The sequence below is a fragment of the Aethalodelphis obliquidens genome, unplaced genomic scaffold, assembly GCF_003676395.1.
Source record: "Aethalodelphis obliquidens isolate GAN/ISIS:26980383/991018 unplaced genomic scaffold, ASM367639v1 scaffold53, whole genome shotgun sequence".
Classification (NCBI taxonomy): domain Eukaryota; kingdom Metazoa; phylum Chordata; class Mammalia; order Artiodactyla; family Delphinidae; genus Aethalodelphis; species Aethalodelphis obliquidens.
The window spans coordinates 6,475,215-6,483,486 of NW_020837997.1; the positions used below are offsets into that span (position 1 = coordinate 6,475,215).

An 8,272-nucleotide genomic window follows, 5' to 3' on the forward strand; every position below is an offset into this window, starting at 1 on the left:
TCAGTGCTGTGCCTCTGAGGTGGGAGAGCCAACTTCAGGACACTGGTCCACAAGAGGCCTCCCAGCTGCACATAATATCAAACAGCAAAAATCTCCGAGAGATCTTCATCTCAACGCCAGCACCCAGCTTCACTCAACGACCAGCAAGCTACAGTGCTGGACATCCTATGCCAAACAACTAGCAAGACAGGAACACAACCCCACACATTAGCAGAGAGGCTGCCCAAAATCATAGTAAGTCTACAGACACCCCAAAACACACCACCAGACGTGGACCTGCCCACCAGAAAGACAAGATCCAGCCTCATACACCAGAACACAGGCACTAGTACCCTCCACCAGGAAGCCTACACAACCCACTGAACCAACCTTAGCCACTGGGGACAGACACAAAAAACAACAGGAACTACGAACCTTGAGCCTGAAAAAAAGGAGACCCCAAACACAGTAAGATAAGCAAAATGAAAAGACAGAAAAACACACAGCAGATGAAGGAGCAAGATAAAAACCCACCAGACCTAACAAATGAAGAGGAAATAGGCAGTCTACCTGAAAAAGAATTCAGAATAATGATAGTAAGGTTGATCCGAAATCTTGGAGATAGAATGGACAATAGAATGGACAAATTGCAAGAATCAGTTAACAAGGACCTAGAAGAACTAAAGATGAAGCAAGCAACGATGAACAACACAATAAATGAAATTAAAAGTACTCTAGATGGGATCAATAGCAGAATAACTGAGGCAGAAGAACGGATAAGTGACCTGGAAGATAAAATAGTGGAAATAACTACTGCAGAGCAGAATAAAGAAAAAAGAATGAAAAGAACTGAGGACAGTCTCAGAGACCTCTGGGACAACATTAAACGCACCAACATTCGAATTATAGGGCTCACAGAAGCAGCAGAGTTAAAGAAAGGGACTGAGAAAATATTTGAAGAGATTATAGTTGAAAACTTCCCTAATATGGGAAAAGAAATCATTAATCAAGTCCAGGAAGCACAGAGAGTCCCATACAGGATAAATCCAAGGAGAAATACGCCAAGACACATATTAATCAAATTGTCAAAAATTAAATACAAAGAAAATATATTAAAAGCAGCAAGGGAAAAACAACAAATAACACACAAGGGAATCCCCATAAGGTTAACAGCTGATCTTTCAGCAGAAACTCTGCAAGCCAGAAGGGAGTGGCAGGACATATTGAAAGTGTTGAAGGAGAAAAACCTGCAACCAAGATTACTCTACCCAGCAAGGATCTCATTCAGATTTGATGGAGAAATTAAAACCTTTACAGACAAGCAAAAGCTGAGAGAGTTCAGCACCACCAAACCAGCTCTACAACAACTGCTAAAGGAACTTCTCTAGGCAAGAAACACAAAAGAAGGAAAGGACCTACAATAACGAACCCAAAACAATTAAGAAAATGGGAATAGGAACACACATATCGATAATTACCTTAAATGTAAATGGACTAAATGCTCCCACCAAAAGACACAGATTGGCTGAATGGATACAAAAACAAGACCCATATATTTGCTGTCTACAAGAGACGCACTTCAGACCTAGAGACACATACAGACTGTAAGTAAGGGGATGGAAAAAGGTATTTCATGCAAATGGAAACCAAAAGAAAGCTGGAGTAGCAATTCTCATATCAGACAAAATAGACTTTAAAACAAAGACTATTAGAAGAGACAAAGAAGGACACTACATAATGATCAAGGGATCGATCCAAGAGGAAGATATAACAATTGTAAATATTTATGCACCCAACATAGGTGCACCTCAATACATAAGGCAAATACTGACAACCATAAAAGGGGAAATCGACAGTAACACATTCATAGTAGGGGACTTTAACACCCCACTTTCACCAATGGACACATCATCCAAAATGAAAATAAATAAGGAAACACAAGCTTTAAATGATACATTAAACGAGATGGAGTTAATTGATATTTATAGGACATTCCATCCAAAAACAACAGAATACACATTTTTCTCAAGTGCTCATGGAACATTCTCCAGGATAGATCATATCTTGGGTCACAAATCAAGCCTTGGTAAATTTAAGAAAATTGAAATTGTATCAAGTATCTTTTCTGACCACAACGCCATGAGACTAGATATCAATTACAGGAAAAGATCTGTAAAAAATACAAACACATGGAGGCTAAACAATACACTACTTAATAATGAAGTGATCACTGAAGAAATCAAAGAGGAAATCAAAAAATACCTAGAAACAAATGACAATGGAGACACAACGACCCAAAACCTGTGGGATGCAGCAAAAGCAGTTCTAAGGGGGAAGTTTATAGCAATACAAGCCCACCTTAAGAAGCAGGAAACATCTCGAATAAACAACCTAACCTTGCACCTCAAGCAATTAGAGAAAGAAGAACAAAAAAACCCCAAAGCTAGCAGAAGGAAAGAAATCATAAAAATCAGATCAGAAATAAATGAAAAAGAAATGAAGGAAACAATAGCAAAGATCAATAAAACTAAAAGCTGGTTCTTTGAGAAGATAAACAAAATAGATAAACCACTAGCCAGACTCATCAAGAAAAAAAGGGAGAAGACTCAAATCAATAGAATTAGAAATGAAAAAGGAGAGGTAACAACTGACACTGCAGAAATAAAAGAGATCATGAGAGATTACTACAAGCAACTCTATGCCAATAAAATGGACAATCTGGAAGAAATGGACAAATTCTTAGAAATGCACAACCTGCCAAGACTGAATCAGGAAGAAATAGAAAATATGAACAGACCAATCACAAGCACTGAAATAGAAACTGTGATTAAAAATCTTCCAACAAAGAAAAGCCCAGGACCAGATGGCTTCACAGGTGAATTCTATCAAACATTTAGAGAAGAGCTAACACCTATCCTTCTCAAACTCTTCCAAAATATAGCAGAGGGAGGACCACTCCCTAACTCCTTCTACGAGGCCACCATCACCTTGATACCAAAACCAGACAAGGATGTCACAAAGAAAGAAAACTACAGGCCAATATCACTGATGAACATAGATGCAAAAATCCTCAACAAAATACTAGCAAATAGAATCCAACAGCACATTAAAAGGATCATACACCATGATCAAGTGGGGTTTATTCCAGGAATGCAAGGATTCTTCAATATACGCAAATCTATCAATGTGATAAACCATATTAACAAATTGAAGGAGAAAAACCATATGATCATCTCAATAGATGCAGAGAAAGCTTTTGACAAAATTCAACACCCATTTATGATAAAAACCCTGCAGAAAGTAGGCATAGAGGGAACTTTCCTCAACATAATAAAGGCCATATATGACAAGCCCACAGCAAACATCATCCTCAATGGCGAAAAACTGAAAGCATTTCCACTAAGATCAGGAACAAGACAAGGTTGCCCACTCTCACCACTCTTATTCAACATAGTTTTGGAAGTTTTAGCCACAGCAATCAGAGAAGAAAAGGAAATAAAAGGAATCCAAATCGGAAAAGAAGAAGTAAAGCTGTCACTGTTTGCAGATGACATGATCCTATACATAGAGAACCCTAAAGATGCTACCAGAAAACTACTAGAGCTAATCAATGAATTTGGTAAAGTGGCAGGATACAAAATTAATGCACAGAAATCTCTGGCATTCCTATATACTAATGATGAAAAATCTGAAAGTGAAATCAAGAAAACACTCCCATTTACCATTGCAACAAAAAGAATAAAATATCTAGGAATAAACCTACCCAAGGAGACAAAAGATCTGTATGCAGAAAATTATAAGACACTGATGAAAGAAATTAAAGATGATACAAATAGATGGAGAGATATACCATGTTCTTGGATTGGAAGAATCAACATTGTGAAAATGACTCTACTACCGAAAGCAATCTATAGATTCAATGCAATCCCTATCAAACTACCACTGGCATTTTTCACAGAACTAGAACAAAATATTTCACAATTTGCATGGAAACACAAAAGACCCCGAATAGCCAAAGCAATCTTGAGAACGAAAGAAGGAACTGGAGGAATCAGGCTCCCAGACTTCAGACTATACTACAAACTACAGTTATCAAAACGGTATGGTACTGGCACAAAAACAGAAAGATAGATCAATGGAACAGGATAGAAAGCCCAGAGATAAACCCACGCACATATGGTCACCTTATCTTTGACAAAGGAGGCAGAAATGTACCGTGGAGAAAGGACAGCCTATTCAATAAGTGGTGCTGGGAAAACTGGACAGGTACATGTAAAAGTATGAAGTTAGATCACTCCCTAACACCATACACAAAAATAAGCTCAAAATGGATTAAAGACCTAAATGTAAGGCCAGAAACTATCAAACTCTTAGAGGAAAACATAGGCAGAACACTCTATGACATAAATCACAGCAAGATTCTTTCTGACCCACCTCCTAGAGTAATGGAAATAAAACAAGAGTAAACAAATGGGACCTAATGAAACTTAAAAGCTTTTGTGCAGCAAAGGAAACCATAAAGAAGACCAAAAGACAACCCTCAGAATGGGAGAAAATATTTGCAAATGAAGCAACCGACAAAGGATTAATCTCCAAAATTTATAAGCAGCTCATGCAGCTTAATAACAAAAAAACAAACAACCCAATCCAAAAATGGGCAGAAGACCTAAATAGACATTTCTCCAAAGAAGATATACAGAGTGCCAACAAACACATGAGAGAATGCTCAACATCACTAATCATGAGAGAAATGCAAATCAAAACTACAATGAGATATCATCTCACACCAGTCAGAATGGCCATCATCAAAAAATCTAGAAACAATAAATGCTGGAGAGGGTGTGGAGAAAAGGGAACACTCTTGCACTGCTGGTGGGAATGTGAATTGGTTCAGCCACTATGGAGAACAGTATGGAGGTTCCTTTAAAAACTACAAATAGAACTACCATATGACCCAGCAATCCCACTACTGGGCATATACCCTGAGAAAACCATAATTCAAAAAGAGTCATGTACCAAAATGTTCATTGCAGCTCTATTTACAATAGCCCAGAGATGGAAACAACCTAAGTGTCCATCATCGGATGAATGGATAAAGAAGATGTGGCACATATATACAATGGAATATTACTCAGCCATAAAAAGAGACGAAATTGAGCTATTTGTAATGAGGTGGATAGACCTAGAGTCTGCCATACAGAGTGAAGTAAGTCAGAAAGAGAGAGACAAATACCGTATGCTAACACATATATATGGAATAAAAAAAAAAAATGTCATGAAAAACCTAGGGGTGAAACAGGAATAAAGACACAGACTTACTAGAGAATGGACTTGAGGCTATGGGGAGGGGGAAGTGTAAACAGTGACAAAGCGATAAAGAGGCATGGACATATATACACTACCAAATGTTAGGTAGATAGCTAGTGGGAAGCAGCCGCATAGCACAGGGAGATCAGCTCAGTGCTTTGTGACCGCCTGGAGGGGTGGGATAGGGAGGGAGATGCAAGCGGGAAGAGATATGGGAATATATGTATATATATAACTGATTCATTTTGTTGTGAAGCTGAAACTAACATACCATTGTAAAGCAATTATACTCCAATAAAGATGTTAAAAAAAAAAAAAACTAAGCATGGTCACAGCTCATTGTGGACCTACAATCTAATATTTTTCTATAATTTCTAATAATTTGCATTATTTTTCTGGGTCTGCATTTTAGGGGAAAAAATGGGACAGTCATAACACTGAAGATTGGTACAAAATCCAAGGGAGAAAACTAAGGTGAGTCACACACACAGTAGATATCAGTGTGCCACATGAGAATCCTGGTATGTCATAAACTTTTTAAAATAAACTTTTTAAAATAAACTTTTTAAAATAAAACAACCCCAGTTTCAAAGTTATCCATAAATTTTTTTCACCAAAAACATTTACTTAAACGTGACATAGATGTCCAGTGTTTTTGGAAAGAATATTAAGAAACCCAATATATTAATATTACTGTTTTCATAATAGGTATGTCAAGTCTTCTTACAGAGCTTTCAGTATAAATCACCCTCAAAAAATTCAAAAAGGGCAAAAAACCTTCACTTTTGCTATAAAATATAAAAGTGTAATTCTAATACCCTACTAATAAATGTGAATTTGTTAAAGAAATCATCAATAATTTCTCATTTTTTACAGAAGTCATATGGTAGAAAAACTCTGTGAAAGCAAAGAAGGTAATCAAGATGGAGAAATTGTCAGCCAGATTCCAAATCTTAATCTGAACCAGAAAACCCTTTCTGGAGTAAAACCATGTGACTGTAACGTGTGTGGGAAAGTCTTCATGCGTCATTCATTCCTTAATAGGCACATCAGATCTCACAGTGGACACAAACCATATGAATATCATGAATATGAGGAGAAGCCATATAAATGCAAGGGATGTGGGAAAGCCTTCAGTTACCACAAATCTGTTCACAGACATGAAAAGACTCACACTGGAGAGAAATCCTATGAATGTAAGGAATGTGGGAAAGCCTTCACGTGGTTCACAACCTTTCAAAAACACATGATAACACACACTGGAGAAGGACCCTATAAATGGAAGGAATGTGGGAAAGCCTGTAGTTATTCCGCTTCCTTTCGAGCACATGAAAGAAATCACACTGGAGAAAAACCCTATAAATGTAAGCAGTGTGGTAAAGCCCTCAGCTGTCCCAGTTCCTTTCGAAGACATGAAAGGATTCACACTGCAGAGAAACAATACGAATGTAAACTGTGACAAAACCTTCAGTTCTCCTCTAGGTTTGCGAATACATGAAAGAATTCACACTGGAGAGAAACCCTATGAATGTAAGGAATGTGGTAAAGCCTTCATTTCTCTTTCAAGCATTCGTACACACATGATAACACATACTGGAGATGAACCTCATAAATGTAAGGAATCTGGGAAAGCCTCCATTTGTCCCAGTTCGTTTTGATCACATGAAAGGATTCACTCTGGAGAGAAGTCATATGAATGTATACAGTGTGGTAAAACTTCCAGTTGGCCCAGTTCATTTCGAATACACGAAAGAACTCACACTGGAGAGAAACCCTATGAATGTACAGAATGTGGGAAAACCTTCATTTATCACACAACCTTTCAAGGACATGTGAGAAAGCACACTGGAGAGAAACCCTATAAATGTAAAGAAAGAATGTGGGAAAGCCTTCATTTCTCCCTCAAGTGTTCAAACACACATGGTAACACGCACTGGAGATGGACCTTGTAAATAAGAAATGGGGAAAAGCATTCAGTTTTCCCAGTTCATTTAGAATACTTCAAAGAACTCACACAGGAGAGAAACCCTATGAATGTAAACAATGTGGCAGAGCCTTCAGTTGTTACGCATCCTTTTGAACACATGAAAAAACTCACACTGGAGAGAAACTTTATGAATGTACAGAATGCGGGAAAACATTCATTTACTGCACTACCTTTCAAGGACACATGAGAATACACACTGGCGAGAAACTCTACAAATGTAGAGAAGGTGGGAAAGCCTTCAGTTGACCCAGTTCCTTTCGAAGGCATGAAAGATCTCATACTTAATGGAAACTTCTTGAATGTAAGCAATGTGGGGAAAACATCAGTTGGCCTTCATTCTTACATGTGAAAACTCCCACTGGAAAGAAACCCTATATGTGTAAGAAATCTGAGAAAGTCTGATACAAATTAATCCATGTATAATGTTCCAGAAAAAAATAACACGAATAATTTTTAGAGTTACATCGTCTTTATCAGTGCCTCATTCTTAAAGGGGATCTCTCGACTGGATATTTACTACTTACGTTCAAAAATGAACACTGAAGGTTTTGGACGGAGCGCAGGGAGAGGACTGGGGTTGGCGGCTTGAACATAGCCTGAAGGGGTTAGTGCACCACGGCTAGCCAGGAGGGAGTCCGGGAAAAAGTCTGCACCTGCTGAAGAGGCAAGAGACTTTTTCTTCCCTCTTTGTTTCCTGGTGCGTGAGGAGAGGGGTTTAAGAACGCTGCTTAAAGGAACTCCAGAGACGGGCACGAGCCGCGGCTAAAAGTACGAACCCCAGAGATGGGCGTGAGCCGCGGCTAAAAGCGCGGACCCCAGAGACGGGCGGGAGATGCTAAGGCTGCTGCTGCCGCCACCAAGGGGCCTGTGTACAAGCACAGGTCACTCTACACACCCCTCTTCCGCAGAGCCTGTGCAGCCCGCCACTACTAGGTTCCCAGGATCGAGGGACAACTTCCCCGGGAGAATGCACGGCGGGCCTCAGGCTGGTGCAAAGTC

General features: G+C 38.9%; 1 pseudogene; it reads left to right on the forward strand.

The window, feature by feature from the left end:
* The window catches only part of LOC113608566 (zinc finger protein 709-like), a 9,919-nt pseudogene extending 1,996 nt beyond the window's left edge, over positions 1-7,923 (forward strand).
* The last annotated feature ends 349 nt before the right edge of the window (positions 7,924-8,272 follow it).